This window comes from Peromyscus leucopus, chromosome 18, assembly GCF_004664715.2.
Source record: "Peromyscus leucopus breed LL Stock chromosome 18, UCI_PerLeu_2.1, whole genome shotgun sequence".
NCBI lineage: Eukaryota > Metazoa > Chordata > Mammalia > Rodentia > Cricetidae > Peromyscus > Peromyscus leucopus.
Genome location: NC_051078.1, coordinates 24,465,516 through 24,481,108, shown reverse-complemented (window position 1 = coordinate 24,481,108; position 15,593 = coordinate 24,465,516). Strand labels below are relative to the sequence as shown.

General features: G+C 40.0%; 1 long non-coding RNA gene across 2 annotated transcripts; it reads left to right on the top strand.

Moving 5' to 3' along the window:
• Positions 1-4,487: 4,487 nt before the first annotated feature.
• LOC119086197 lies at positions 4,488-11,973 on the top strand. Of its 2 annotated transcripts, XR_005089434.1 has the most exons (4): positions 4,488-9,393; positions 9,803-9,973; positions 10,637-10,704; positions 10,849-11,973. It is a non-coding gene; the product is annotated as an uncharacterized LOC119086197 (long non-coding RNA). The 2 variants fall into 2 exon arrangements; XR_005089433.1 differs by having other exon boundaries at positions 10,637-11,973.
• Positions 11,974-15,593: the final 3,620 nt, after the last annotated feature.

The following is a 15,593-nucleotide window of genomic DNA, read 5'->3' as shown; positions in this document are numbered from 1 at the left end:
GCACACACACACACACACACACACACACACACACACACACACACATATATATCTGAAGTCTCATTGTATAGCCAAGACTGCCTTCTAGCTCGAGATGCACTGGATTTCATATCTTTATTTCTGACAAGTATCCTATTCTGTAGCTGCACCATAGTTCCTTTAGCCAACTGTTGAACATTGTAATTTCAGCCTTCAGCTGCTATAAACAACAATGCTATGAACATTTGTAGCACTCTTTGTACAGACATATGCTTTCTTATCTCCTGGGTAAATATGTAGGAGTGGGGTGGCTGGGACATTTGGTCAGCAGTGTTTAATGTTTTCAGAAACTGCTAAACTGTTTTCCTAAGTAGACCATTTTACATTCTCACAAGCATCTGTAACTTAATTTTAGACTTAGATTTTCTAGTCCATGTATCATAGCATTGCACTACAGTTTCAATTCTCATTTAAATAATACATAGGATGTTCAGAATCTTGTGTCAATATTTAATCTACACATGTTCTTTGGTGATATGTCCATTCAAATCATTAACCTGTGGGGAGCCGCCATTCTAAGATGGCACTGTAAACAACTCCATATTTGGCTATGCTCCTAGGACTATGTGTCCGGAGGCCAGCGCATGCGCGTATGTGGTAATTGGCTCTATGTCCTCAGCCTATCCCGTGGCTCCCCGTGTTCGCATTCTGGCGGGATCCAATCACGGACTGACTCAATCACGGACTGACTCGAGTGGTGGTCGTTCTTCCTCGCTGGTCGAGGAGCTCACTGCATTAACCTATATTTCTCTTTGGTTTTTTTTTTTTTTTGACCTGTTTACAATAGCACAGACTTATTAGCTCACTGATCTTAATACACCATGATTCATCCTGGTTTTTAGCTCAAGATCTCCCTAGGTTTGAGTTAGAGTATAGATACCCTAGGGCTTATGCCAGAGATCTAGAGAAGAACCCATTTCTAAACTCATTCACTTTGATGGCAGAATTCGGTACTCATGATTGGACGACTGTGGTCTCAATCTCCTTGCTTCTCAGATCTTAATGGCTGACCACATCCTTTCTTGCATGACCATTTCCATATAAAATCTGCAATGACACATGGGGTCCTTAAGATAAAAATATCCCTGAATATCTTGACTATAGATTAGTGTTGCTGCCAACCTGGGTTAGGGAAGCTCCTTTCTACAGTGGGCAGCAGTGAAGGGAGTAACTCACACCAAGCTGAAGTACAGAGAATAAATACCTGTTAAGTGCTAGTCCCTAAATGGACGTCTATATCACACCCCTCCCAAGGCTCCGGAAACCTCACAGAAGAGGGGGCAAAAAGAAGGTGACACCCTGACAGATGGGGAGGGGGCGATGCTGTGAAACACTGGCTTCTGAGTAGAACATGGCTGTTGCACCCCAAAACTCACAGAAGTGGTGACTGTCTACTCAAAACTGGGCCCGTCAACATTCTTTTCATAAGGCCCTATCCTTCCCTGGAGAACTCTAGGTAGTCAATGGTTACTAAAAGAAGGGAAGTCATAATCCCCTAATGTAGCCACTGGGAAGCATGGAGGCCAGCCTAATGAAATTCAGTCTCTCTCTCTCTCTCTCTCTCTCTCTCTCTCTCTCTCTCTCTCTCTCTCTCTCTCTCTCTCTCTCTCTCTCTCTCACACACACACACACACACACACACACACACACACACACACAGAAAAGGTATGAAAATAAGCAGGGGACTTGTATAAAACAGGCGGTTGGGTATAGGAGTGGGAGAGCAGAGCGATAAGAGGAGATAAATAGAGAATATGATCAAAGTATATTATATATGTAGAAATTGTGGAAGAATATAAGAGAAAAAGAGAATACTTGAGGCTTCTTCCACCCCTGAAAAAAAAAATGTCTTCATTTTATTGGTCATCATGATGGTGACCAGATGCCTTTCTTTCTTCCTTCCTTCTTTCCTTCCTTCCTTCCTTCCTTCCTTCCTTCCTTTCTTCCTTCCTTCCTTCCTTCCTTCCTTTCCTTTCTTTCCTTCCTTCCTTCCTTCCTTCCTTCCTTCCTTCTTTCCTTCCTTCCTTCCTTTCTTTTTTCTTTCTTTTTTTGAGACAGGGTCTCTCTATATAGCCTTGGCTGTCTTGAAATTTACTATGTAGAACACACTCACCTTCAACTCACAGAAATTCACCTGCCTCTGCACTCCAAATGCTGGGATTAATATTGTTGCTTTTTGATACTTTGGTTTTCTTTGAGACGAGGTTTCATGCAATGCAGGCTGGCCTCAAAATTCTCGTTTAGCTAAGGATGCTCTTAAACTTCTGATCAGCCTGTCTCCATCTCCAAGGGCTCGGTGATTTCTTCGTATTGCATTTTGAGATTTCCTTATTCTACATGTGTCTTTATTATAAATGTAATTTGTAGAGAGTTTTTCTCATTCCACAAATTATTTTCATCCCATAGATTCCTTTCACTCTTTTAGCAGGGTCTTCCAAAGATCAGACATTATTAATTTGGGCCAAGTCTTATTTTTTTTTTTGTTTGGTGCAAGCTATTTGTATTACATGGAAGAAAATTTGCCCAATCCAAGCTCACAAAGGATTTTCATCTATTTTCTTCTAGATGTTTTAGAGTTTGAAATTAGAAAGCTTTATAGTGAAGTCTTCATTTTTGTAAAAGTATAAGATGTGGTTAACAAAATTTAAAACATAGATATTTAATTATTACAGCACAATTTGCTGAACAGTTTCCCCAGTGCTTTGCCTTTGATATATATCTACTACTGTCATTCTCCGAAACCAGTATAATTTCTAACTGTTGTAAATGTTTGTTCTTACATCAGCAGACAAGTATGGCTCTCATTTCTAATTATTATTAATGATTCCTGTAGATAAGTTTGATTCTCATCTCTAATTATTATTAATTATGCCTGCAACAGGAGACTATGACAGAGATCTTTAACTGATAGAAATGCAGAGAATAAGTGACTATGGTTTATCAGCTCCAGCTGATATATATATATATATATATATATATATATATATATATATATATATATATATATAATGCAACCCCATACACCTAAAGCTCAGGAAACATGGTAGAAGAAACAATGAAATGTTTAGAACCAGAGGACAAGCAAGATTGTTGCTAGATAGTTTCCTCTTGATGGAATAGGGGCGCTGAGCCTGTAAAATCTACCAAAACAAGACCTGCATAACTACACCACCATCTGACATTCCAATGTAGATAGGGAAATTTCACACGATCCTAAACATAAGAAATGCTGTTAATATGTGGGACTCTGAAGGACTTGGGTTAGGTTGAGAAGAGAAGTTACTGCCAGATGGCTACAAAGACAGCCTCTCCACCAACGAATGGGGTAATCATTGCAGGGAAAGCCAAGGAGAAACCACTAGACTTGCCCCTGTCCTCTCTTCCTCCATCTTGTGGGGTCCATCATTCCAATGCAGCTCTTCTAGGGTTAAAGAAGAGATAATAAATTTGAAAGGGAATTGGGGGAGATACAAGAGGAGTAGGAGGGGGAAACTGAAGCATGGAAATGATGTTAAGTACAGGACTCATGCATAAAAGTTTTGAAAAAATTTGAACTGAGAAATGAATGTTCACTTACAGGTATCCAAGCATTTGGAAAACTTTTAAAATGATAGAAATACTAGAGGAATGGTAGTAGGTTCACAAAGATCAAATGAAGACTCTCTTATTCTGCCAGCACAGGAACTACCACTGTTGAAAGATTTTTATCTTAATCTAGTACTAAGAGAGAAGCAGGATGGTGCCATTAGCCACTGACAGTCATCAAGGGCTACCTTATGAACCAGTTACATTGAGAAAAATTAGCCTTTTGCCTTCAGACCAGATATAGAGATTAAAGAATATAATGTATATATAAAGATACAGCACTTACATTTCTTATCTGTTTGCCTGATTCAGGTTGTCTCTTAAAATATGCTTTATAACAGTAACACCAGATAACAAAGAAAGAAAATATGGTTATCTATGCCTGGGAAGCTTGCCAAGGTTCTGGAAACAATTATTCAGCAATATTAATTCAAAACATTAAAAAATAATCTTAATACTGTGGATAGTTTGGTTGTTGTTGCTGCCGCTGCTGTTGCCAATGCTAGGGATTGAACCCAGGCTTTGGACATGCTAGGGAAATCCTACATCACTGAACTGTATCTCCAGTCCTTGTTTTATTACCTTTTGTTTTTGCTTGAAATATATATTTGAGACTTTCATACATAAATATTGGATGTACATCATTTCCATCCCTTCCTTTCCCCCTCCAACTCTTCCAGTGCCCCCCTTCTCAAATTCACAACCTCTTCTTCAATCTTTGTTTTACACACACACACACACACACACACACACACACACACACACACACACAGTAGAGTCCATTTAATGTTGTTCATTTGTGTGTGTGTGTGTGTGTGTGTGTGTGTGTGTGTGTGTGTGTGTGTTTAGGACTGGTTGCTTGAACTGGATACCCTCTCAGGGGGCTTGTCCCTAGAAAAGACTGATTCTCCCTCTCTGAGAAGCCATTAATTGCCTATGGTTCTTCATCTACGGTCGAGTCCTGTGATGATTAACCCCATTCATGTTGACAAGTTAACTGATGTTGTCAATGGACGTGTCTTGTTTAGGTGATCATATTTCTGAGATTTTATGGGTACACAACTTCCCTACCATGTATAGAAGACTCTTACCTTACAGCAAGTGTCTGTTCTTCTGGTTCTTACAGTCTTTCTGCTTCATGTTCCCCAATGTTTCCTCCGCTTTGGATGTAGGGTTTTCATTGCAGATGTATTAACTAAGTCTAGGTACCCTACAGTCAGTTGTTCTCCATAATTTTAACAAGCTGTGGATTTCTGTAATGGTCTTTCAACTGGTGAATGAATAATGAAAATTTGGTACATATACACCCTGGAATTCTATTCAGCTGCAGAGATAATGAAATCATGACACTGTTTGTCTTTCTGAGTCTTGGTTACCTCACTTAGCATATTTTCTAGTTCCACCCATTTACCTGTAAATGTCATATTTGGAATTAAGAATTACTATGTATAAGTGTATTTTTTAAAGTTATCATACCAAACATATTTTTTAAACACATGCACAACAGTCTTCAGATCCAACACATATTTTAAGACGCTGACTGCTAAAAGAATAATTTCTAGAGAACAGTGTATTTGTAAAGGAAGATTGAGTAGTTCTTTTGTAAAGGATATCGTCACAAAATAATAGGAAACTGCAGTTGAAGTCAAATTGTTTTCCCCAATATCATCAAAATACATCTCCCAACAAAGCATTTTCCTAAAAGAAGTCATTTCCTAACTTGAGTCAGCCCCTGGATCTAAAATATTATTTGAGGAAAGGAGTAAAAATGATTCCAACTTCTTATGGTTCACTTATTATTGCTCATTTTTAAAGCACAACATCCCCAAATCTAAGTGACTACACAGCTCCTGCGTATATAAAGACAACATTGTTGATTTGGTAGTTAGGAATGGTAGCACATGCCTGTAAACTTAGCACTTGAGAAAATGAAGTGGGAGGATTGCCAGGTTTCCAGACCAGCCAAGGCTACACAGTGAGAACTCGTCTCAAAAAATCAGAGGCCCACAAGGAAATATAGACTATTGGCATTACTCTTGGTTGTCTATCAGAACTGGATGGCGAGACCCTATGGCTGAAGACACCGTACACCCTGGAAGCAGAAAATAGAGATATCACACTGGAAATGACCTAGAACCTTCTCCCTGCTAGATAGATTTAGCTTCATAAAGCTATGCAATGCAGACTGCTTCAAAGAAAAGTCATCAGCAGTCTCACACTGTATCAACTTGCCAAGCCGGAAGTGCCCACCAGTGCAATAATGACATGACTATTATGGGCATGGTGTAACAGATCTCTTTCTGATTGGATTTGAGTCCTGCTGTAAATCTGGTTACAAGCCCTGGCTGGTTATATACTAATGCTCTTTTTTCCTAAACTAACAGGTTGTTGAACTGTCTTCTAAATATTTACGTTTATATCCACAAGTTAGTCCTGCCATTGAACTTGGTCAGAAAAGCTTCATTTAGTAGAAGGTAGCTGTTAATACTGAGACTCATAATTGGTCAAGGTGTTGAGCATAAGTGACTGTTAAGCCCTAAAGAGAATATTTACATCACCTCTGTGGCCCTGGGATAGGCAAATATGTTTACATTTGGGGTCCAAAGTTGATGAAACTGAAAAGAATCAGGAGGTGTGGCCTTGTTGGAGGAGGGTGTCACTGGGGGTGGACAGGCCCAGTCTCTTTCTCTCAGTCTTCAATTTACTGATCAAATGTGAACTCTCAACAACTTCTCTGTTGGGAGACTTTTGCTGACTGATAGCGGTCACTGTCTGCCATAGCCTAGCAGCTTTCTTTCTAAGCTTGGCACTATGCACACTTCCTCCCTCCCCAGCAAAGCTCCCTGTTCTTTACCCAGCCTTCTCTGGAGGATGTCCCTGACCTGGAGACATCTGAAAGATGTCTCTAAACCAGACAGACATATTTAGCTTGAACCCTGACATAGATCCCTGCTAGAAGGCTCCCTTGCTGCACATACTCGGAGCCTTATGATTGGAGCATGCTTCTTATTGCAAATTAGGTGATATCCCCCTGTCACTGTCCACAGCCTTTATATTCCTCTTTCTTCCTGGAATACAGTGGAGTTGTAACACTCTCCCCTGAGAGCTATCTCTGCGGACTCACAAACCTAGGGACCTTGCTCACTCATTTTGGCTCCTCCCCCATTGCTGAGCCACCAGGAAGAAGCTTGGAGCAAACTGTACTTCTCCAGCATTCTGTGTGCCTACTAACACACTCCCCGCCATGATGGTCATGAATGAGCTCCCTGAAACTGTAAACGAGCCCCATTTAAATCTGAACCTTTCTACGTTGCCTTGGTCATGGTGTCTTCTCACCAACAACAGGCTAGTGACTAAGACAACCTTCTTTAAGGCTTGGAGAACATCACAGAAAAAGGAGTGGGAAGAATGGAATTGCCAGCAGCTGGGGGGTGGGGAGTTTGAACAAACAAATGAAACAAAACCTCAGACAATATTGATGATTTAGGATCTTAAAAGCCCATGAGTGGCTTTTAAAACATTCACAGTACAAGCATAAGGTCCTGTGTTAGGATCCCCAGCACCCACATAAGACGCCTGGTGGGATATTGTGGGCCCTGGAGCTTGCTCTTTAGGTAGTCTTGCTGAATTGGTAAGAGACTTTGTTGCTTGCTAGATAAGAGAGAGAAAAAAAAAAGAAAGAAAGAAACAAAGAAAGAATATGTAAGGTGGATAATGATAAAAGAAGACAACCAATGCAAACTTTGACTTACACATGCACATACAGCTACACACACACATGCTCACACACACGCACACACACACACCACAAAAGTCATTGAGAAACAGAGCGATGAGAGGTGTGAATACAATCATAAGCACAGGTCTATGAAACTGGCGCTGTGGTGGGCAGGGCAGAGGTGTGAACAAGAACAACCTATAAGCATATACACGTATGAAAATGTCGCAGTAAGGACCACTGATTTGTATTGGAGCCAATGATTGAAAACAACAAGCCCCAGTAAGAACATGGGTAACATACCAAGAACTACACCCCCTCTTCCTGCAGCCATCTGCTGTCAAAGCTCTTCAACCAGGGGTGGGGTCTCATGAACCTCATGAACCCCTTTCCCCACCCATACTGGAAAGTTGACTGGCTTGATCTTGTAGAGGCTTTTTTTTTCTTTTTAGTTGCTGTGAGTTCATATTACATCTAGAAGACAGAGCATCTCTTGACCCTCCCCCAAACATCTGGCTCTTATCTTCCTTCTGCACCCCTTCCCTGACATTCCCTGAGGTGGTGACAGAGATGTACCTTTTGGGGATGAGCACTCAGGTCACTTATTCTCTGCTTATAAGACTCGGAATAAATAGCTGCCTACTGAGTAAGATGAACAGTAAGATGAATCTGTGGATATAAACACAGACATTGGGAAGGCATGTTGACAACATGTTCATTATCAAGAAAATAATAGTAGCAGGTTTTTCCACTAGGACCTATGACCTCCCTAGCCATGGGCTTTTTTAGCATGTTTACAGTATTACACATTAACTTCCTCTCTTGAAATGGGAGTTTGGTATTGTAGCATGTATGGCCCACAGCAGTGTTAAAACCACTGATGATTGCTCTCCTAACAACCTACATAGGCCCTTTGGCACAGTGAACGCCAGCCGGCAGATGGAATCTCTCCATTTATTATCAGCTGGAGTTGTCTGTAGCCTGTGTCCAAAGACCGCAATGCCTTCAGAAATTGCATCTTACTATCTCCTTAAGGTGAGCATCCAAGAGAAATAGTAATGGCCTGTGTTGTCACAGGGGTCTCTGGGGCCTCCTTAACCAATATGTTATAGAGAGGTGTCCCACTCCTGATACTGAGATTTTTGGTTAATAATCTTGTCTTCTGGAAGAAGTATTGTCCACCACAGTTTCAAGGAACTTGAGAGGCATTGTTTATTTTTTTTTCAAAATTAACATTACCTGTCCTTCCACTTGAAATTCATAACAAAAACTTATATAATGATTTCATGCAAAATTTTTCTATGAATAGAAGGTCAAAATGTCATCACAGTAAAAGTGAAATTAAATTTCATCCATATATTTGACCCAAGTCATTTTTTTTTCAGAAATCCATATGTGCATTTAAAAGATTTTTCCTACCATAGCACCTTATAATATTGTTCAGTCATGTCTACCTGAGTGCTACTCACCTATAATGCCCTTTCCATATACAAAGATTAATCCTTAACCCAAGCTAAAAGCAATTCTCATCATTCTGTAAACATGGCTAGACCATCTACAATGAGGAGGATCAGGGTCCACATGCTTCTTGTCACTCCTGTATTGCCTGCTGAATTATGGCATTCCTCTCACACCCGTTGCATTAGTTGGGTGTATGTATATATCCATTCATCTGCTTTGTTTTCTCTATTTCAATAGCCATCTGGATGCAGAGCATTGCTCTGCACCCAAGCCCACTTGGCTGGATACCTAGCAGCCCAGCCTGCTGAGTTTTCCCAGGGCTGTCTATGGAGGCTGAGCTCTGTTACCTGGACCATCTCACTCCTTGAAGAGGCCCTGCTGTATATAATTTCAAACCACGGTTCCCCTAGTCTCTTGACTTTAGCATAGCCTGGTGCCTGTGGATTTCGTTGGCTCTGTTCCCATCCAGCAGATTGAATTTGCTTAGATTGCTGTAACTACTGGAAGCAAGCCCAAGTTCATTGCAAATCTTTGGATGCTGGAAGTTGGACTACAAGAGAATCTCTTCATGAAGTCACCCAACAACTGAGGTAGTTTTTCCTTCCATGGTCACTGCTTTTTCAGCACCCTCAGCAATATTATGCTTCTGTAGTCCCCTGGAGCCTTACTCCATTATATGTTCCCTTTTATGAGTCTGTCGGTGCTCACAAATTCAGTATAGTCTTCTAATCTGGTGGACAAAGCAACTGAAGCACATTTTTAAATTTTTTTATTGATAGGTTTAGTAATAAACTGCAGGGTTCTTATTCTTCACATTGACCTATGCTTATAAAATTATTTAGTAATATTTACTTGATTTTCATTAAAGTAGCTGTATTTGTTATTGCTTAAGTATATTTTCTAGATAAAGAAATACAACTGTGCTCAAAAATAAAATAACAAGTGTTGAAACTTTTTACATAATTTTGTATGAAAATAAATTCTAATTTTGTGTTGAAGGTGGGTATATTGCAGTTGGTATGGTGCCCACTGAGAACACACAAGGCCTTGAATTTGACCCCCAGCACTGCATAAACAAAACATGGTGGCACATACCAATCAATCTGTAATCCTAGAAGTCAAAAGATGCCAGAGGATCAGAATTCCGAGATTCTCCTTCACTGCTCCATAGTAAGTTCCAACCCAGGCTGGGCTACATGAGATCCACAGTAAAGAAAAAAGGAGAGAGGTGGGGGGAGAGGAGGGAAAGGCAATGGGAGGGAGGAAAAGGAAGAAGGAAGGAAGGGATGATCGAACAAATGAAGGAAGGAAAGAACAAGGAAACGAAGGAAGGTTAAAGGAAAAGAAAAGAAAGATGGACGGAAGGCAAGATACTAAAAAAATTCACATTCATATTTTAGATATCAATACCATATTTAGTTCTTTAAATCATTAGTATTACAAGAAGGCAAATTAATAAACACCTTGGTTCCAAAAACATATTTAATATGTTTTTTGAAAAAATATGTATGAAAAGAAATTTTATAGAAATTTTAATTGATGTGTTAAGAAGGTATGTTGGTCATGATAGACTGAAAGATCAGTTTGTGAACTGAAAGACCTATGCTACGTAGCTCTCCATTGAATCCTTGCTTTGGATTCTCCACATGTTAGGGACAGGTTTATGCTCCATTTTATATTACAAGTGCTGAAAATGGGATATGGTCAAAACCACAAGTTAACACCTATTTTTTTTTCTTAGTCTGAATTGCCATTCTCAATCTTTGTCATTTGTGGTAGTTTACCTAAAAGGTATCACAGTCATAATCTCTTCTTTTCTTTGTTCCTTCATAGACTATAGCATTTCACATGAGAAGAGGATTTCTGTTTGAGGTTATGTCGTCTGCATTTGAATCGGAGAGGTGCTGTGCCTGGTTGGGATGGCTGTGGGAGGCTGATGTGTGTGTCACCATCTGTGAATCCTCATTTCTTGGCAGCTTTGTTGTCCAGCAGAGAAAAAACTCAAAAGACAGCTGATATCTGTTTTTAATCATCATATTTTCCAGAGAAAGGAAGAAGTCCTCTTGTCATCTCTTGGCTCAGGATCTACTTTGCTTCTTGCTCCCCAAGATTCCACTGAGATAAAAAACGTTGAAAGACAACTTCATTCATTTCCTGCACCGGTCCTTCACACAACACCTGCTCTATAAACACACATTGTTCAAGCAGGATTGTCAGCTCTCCCGTTCTCAAACGGTCCGCTTTAAAATTTTAAGTTGTAAAATAAAAATCCTTTAATCCCTTCATCATTCAATAACCCGGCTATCTCATCTATTCTGCTCTTTATATATCCTATATAAATCTAGTTTTATGAACAATGAAATTTCTTTTATACAAAACATATTTTAAAAAAAAGTTGGCATTCTTATATCTAGCTGTAGGTTTCTTGAAATAAACTGAAAACATGGTGATAAGATGGAAAGAATCAGAGGACGACTGGGGAGGAAGGTCCTTCAGGTGAGATGAAGGGAGCATCACTATGGAGTGATACATTTCTTTCTCCACAAAGGAGTGTGAGCCGCAGTATTCTGGCTGTATTCCAAGTTGCAGGATGTTTACCCTGCCTCCCTCACCCTGCAGCTTCAATTACACTCATTGTCCTCACAATTCCCGTCAGGAATGATTGTGTTGATGAGCCAGTTAAGACAGCCCTTATCTCTGATGCCTGAGAGGCTTCGATCAGAAGTGCCAGGCAACTTTTCTATCCATCACCAATGTAAAAGCTCAGCGCACAGCAAATAAATAAATGACATCACTTGGAAGGATTGCCACCTGCTCTGAGTCTATTTTAACATACTCCATCACTCTGCCTTGGCTGAGCTAAGAATGTGAACAAGCCAACCTGATTATACTGATGCTGAGTGTTTAAGATGTCTCACACATTCCAGACCCTCTCAGAGATAACACAAAAGACCAGTTGCTTTTGTTACTCCTCTCCTATGCACAAAGAACAGTGCACGCTGAACACTTTTTGTTAGCGCAATGCTATTTCGCCTAAAACACAGTTCTTGCAGAGGAATACCAAACACTCTTGCTTCCCAGTGTGTATGCTGATCACAAATGAATCTTGACCTCTTATTTTCTTTAGAGAATAAGATGATATATTTTCCATATCCAGACAGAGAAGGAAAAAGAACACTTGTTTTGCTCTGCGTTAAGCTGCACATACTGCTGGACTTTTTCTGCAGTTCCAGTCTGAATACCAAGATTGTTTAGAGCACAAAGAGTCTGGAAGTACTCAAGCGGATTGAAGAAAAATAAAGCAGATTTTCTTCACTCACGGTTAATTCCACAAATAGTGTTGGCACACACTAGGTGCATCATGAGTGCTGGACTGGATAATGGTACTTACTGCCACGGGAGGTAGTTTAAATCAAAGTGTCAATTTTAACATCAACTTTTAAAAAAAGAAATGAAAAGAAGAATTTGGCTTCAATGATTAAGTTGAACTTAGTAGCATATGTTTCATCGTTAACTCTATTAGGGAGTGATGAGTACCAACGGTGGAGAGAAACATACTAGTTCCTTATTTATACACACAATCTTCCTATTTTTATCCTTTTTGTTGTTGTTGTTGTTTTTAGTAACTAAAATGGAAACATAAACCAGAGAGTGATGCATTCCTTTTCCCTACCACCAGATGCTGGAATAGAACCATAGCTCACAGGGAGGATGTTCAGAATTTCATATGAGATCAAGAAGCAGATGGAAAGCTCCCATGTGCTTCATGTCCTGCTGATTGCTTTAAAGCAAGTAAAAGTTCATCTACTTCTTTATGTTTTGGTTAATAAATAACAATTGCACTCAAAATGAATAAGAGGGAGCTTCGGAAAAGTGTGGTTCTCACAGGCATAAAATGACTTTGGGAGATTGGTCTCATTTAATCCAGGCAAATAAATTTTCATGGAAACAAGAAACATAACACAGCATATAGGGAAATATCTATAATAAACATCCCAGAGTTTTTGTGTAATATGAAAACTAGTTCACATATTCAGTCTATTGTATGTTCAGGAAACTATTGAATAATGTTACTGGGTGTGTGGGGTGGTTAATCTCTAGCATCAACATGATGAGATTTAGAATCTACACGGAAATCAATTGTAAGGAATTACATACAGTAGGTTAACTGAGGTTGGAAGACCCACCCTACATATGGATGTGACCTGACCATGGCCTGGAACCCCTGAATGAATAAAAATGGAAAAGTGAAGTTAGCGTAAGAACTCATCAGTCTCGTTTCCTGACTATGGATGCACTATGACCATGGTCTCTTGTTCCTGCCCTCAGACCTTCCCTGACATGATGGACTGTGCTCCCTGAATATGTCAGAATAACCCCACTTTCCCTTCAGTCGCTTTTGTCGGGTATTTTGGGTAGCAACAAGTAACTAACATCGTGTATAAAGTAAATAAGAAACAACATCATCCTCATTCTGAAGGGACATAGAAATGAGGTGACTAGCATGAACCCTGTGGGATTTTGCCACAGGTGGCACAGCTTAAACCCAGAATCTTATAAAAAAAAAAATGGCACTTTATCCATAGTGTTTCAACAGGTGGCCACTAGCTACACAGGAAGATGCAATGATATTCTTCAGGGGAATTAATAAATGCTGCTATCACAAAATGTTGTTGACGAGGCAGTTCATAAATAACAGAAATTTCTGTCACTGGTCTAGAAGCTTGGGAGTCCAGGTGGAAGGTCCCGGCAGAGTCATTGTCATACGTGGGTTTTCCATCTGATTCACAGATAGTGCCTTCCTACTCCTCAGGGTTCTTTTTCATAAGATCAGGAATGACATTCATAAGCCTCCATTCTCAAGACATAATTATGTTTTCCTAATTATTATTTACAAGAGCTCTGTTTCCTAATGCTATCAACTTGGCTTGTAGATTTCAACATGGATCAGGAGCAAAAATATTCAGTCCATAGCAACAAGATTAATTAAGATTTATCCTTTTGTCCCTTGGAACATTTTTTCCATACTGATTGTTTTCCCCTTCACATGATATATCCTGATTACAATTTCCCCTCCCTCCACTCTACCCAGTTCCTCCCCACATCCTCTCCCATCTGGATCCACCCCCTTTTTTTGTCTCTCATTGGAAAACAAACAGATTTCTAAGGGATAATAATAGCATATAATATAACAAGATTAAACAAAAACTTACATATTGGAATTCTACAAGCAAACAAAAAGATGGAAAAGAGCCCAAGAGAAGGCACAAGAAACAGGCCCACGAGTTCCCACACTCAGGAATCCCAAAACACATTAAACTGGAGCTGGGTGGTGGCGGTGCTTGCCTTTAATCCCAGCACTCAGGAGGCAGAGCCAGGCGGATCTCTGTGAGTTGGAGGCCAGTCTGGGCTACAGAGTGAGTACCAGGACAGGCACCAAAACTACAAAGAGAAGCCCTATCTTGAAAAACCAAAGAGAGAGAGAGAGAGAGAGAGAGAGAGAGAGAGAGAGAGAGAGAGAGAGAAAACACTAAATTAGAAACCATACCATACACACAAAGGACCTATAGGGTAGAGAAAAAATATATATATATATATAATTAAAATAATAAGATAAAAGCTTAAAAAAGAAAGGAAACACTCTGACATGACATTATGAGACAAGGAGCCTCCAGTGATGTGGTTAAGTTCATTTTCTGTTATTCATCTATTGCTGGGCATGAACCTTATGCTTAAGAGTACTTTGTTTCCCCAATGAGACTCCTTTGGAAGTAACTAAATTTTCACTTGAAAGTGGTTGTCAATTGAAGATTGCTCCTGGGTTACTGATAGGTCCACTTCTCCTTTGAGCTCTAGGACTCCATCTGGTGCACACCCATGCAGACCCTGTGTGTGCTACCTCAGGTTCTGTGAGTTCATATGTGCATATGTTCTGTTGATGTGAGGGACCTTGTTTTCTTGGTATCCTCCATCTGCTCTGTCTCTTACGCTCTTTCTACCTTGTCTACCTCAGGGTTTCCTGACTCCTGAGGGAGGTATCTGATGAAGACATCTATTATAGGCATGAGTGTTCCAAGGTCTCTCATTCTCTACGTGTCTGCATGATCCCATAAACCCAGATAGAAGCTTCTCTAATGATGGCTGAGTAAGGTACTGATGTACAAGTGTAGCACAATGTCATTAGGAGTCATTTTATTGCTACATTATTTTCCTCATTTCTTTCTCTTTTTCTCTTTTCTTTCTTTCTTTTCTTTTCTTTTTCTTTCTTTTTTTTTTTGGAGTAGTACTATTTGGTCTCTAGGCTATCTTGTCTCAGGTTTTTGGTCACCTAAGCAGTGCTAGATATGGGTTCCATCTCATCGAGGGTGCCTTAAGTCAAATCAGATATTGGTTGGTTACTCCCATAAGCTTTGTGCGACCTTTGCCCTAGCATATGATGCAAGCAGGATACCATTGTAGCTCAAAGGGTTTGTGGCTGGGTTGGTGTTTATGTTTCTCCTTTAGTAGTATGGAGAATAGCTTCCTGTACCAAAGACACGTAAGAGTGAAGGCTCTACGTAGGCACCAGCTCAACTTCTCCATATTCAACAAGTTGTGTAGGTGTTGTGTAGGCTTCAGCAATGGGCAATCTATAGTCTTGGCAATAGCCTGGGTTGCTTAGTAACTTCTCTGGGACCCCTTTAGCCAACAACCCAATTAGATGTAACTCAATCCTGGTACTGGACGCTTCATTCTGTGACCAGAAATATCCAGCTAGGGCTCTGTCTCTCCCATTAGTTGGTGATTTTAT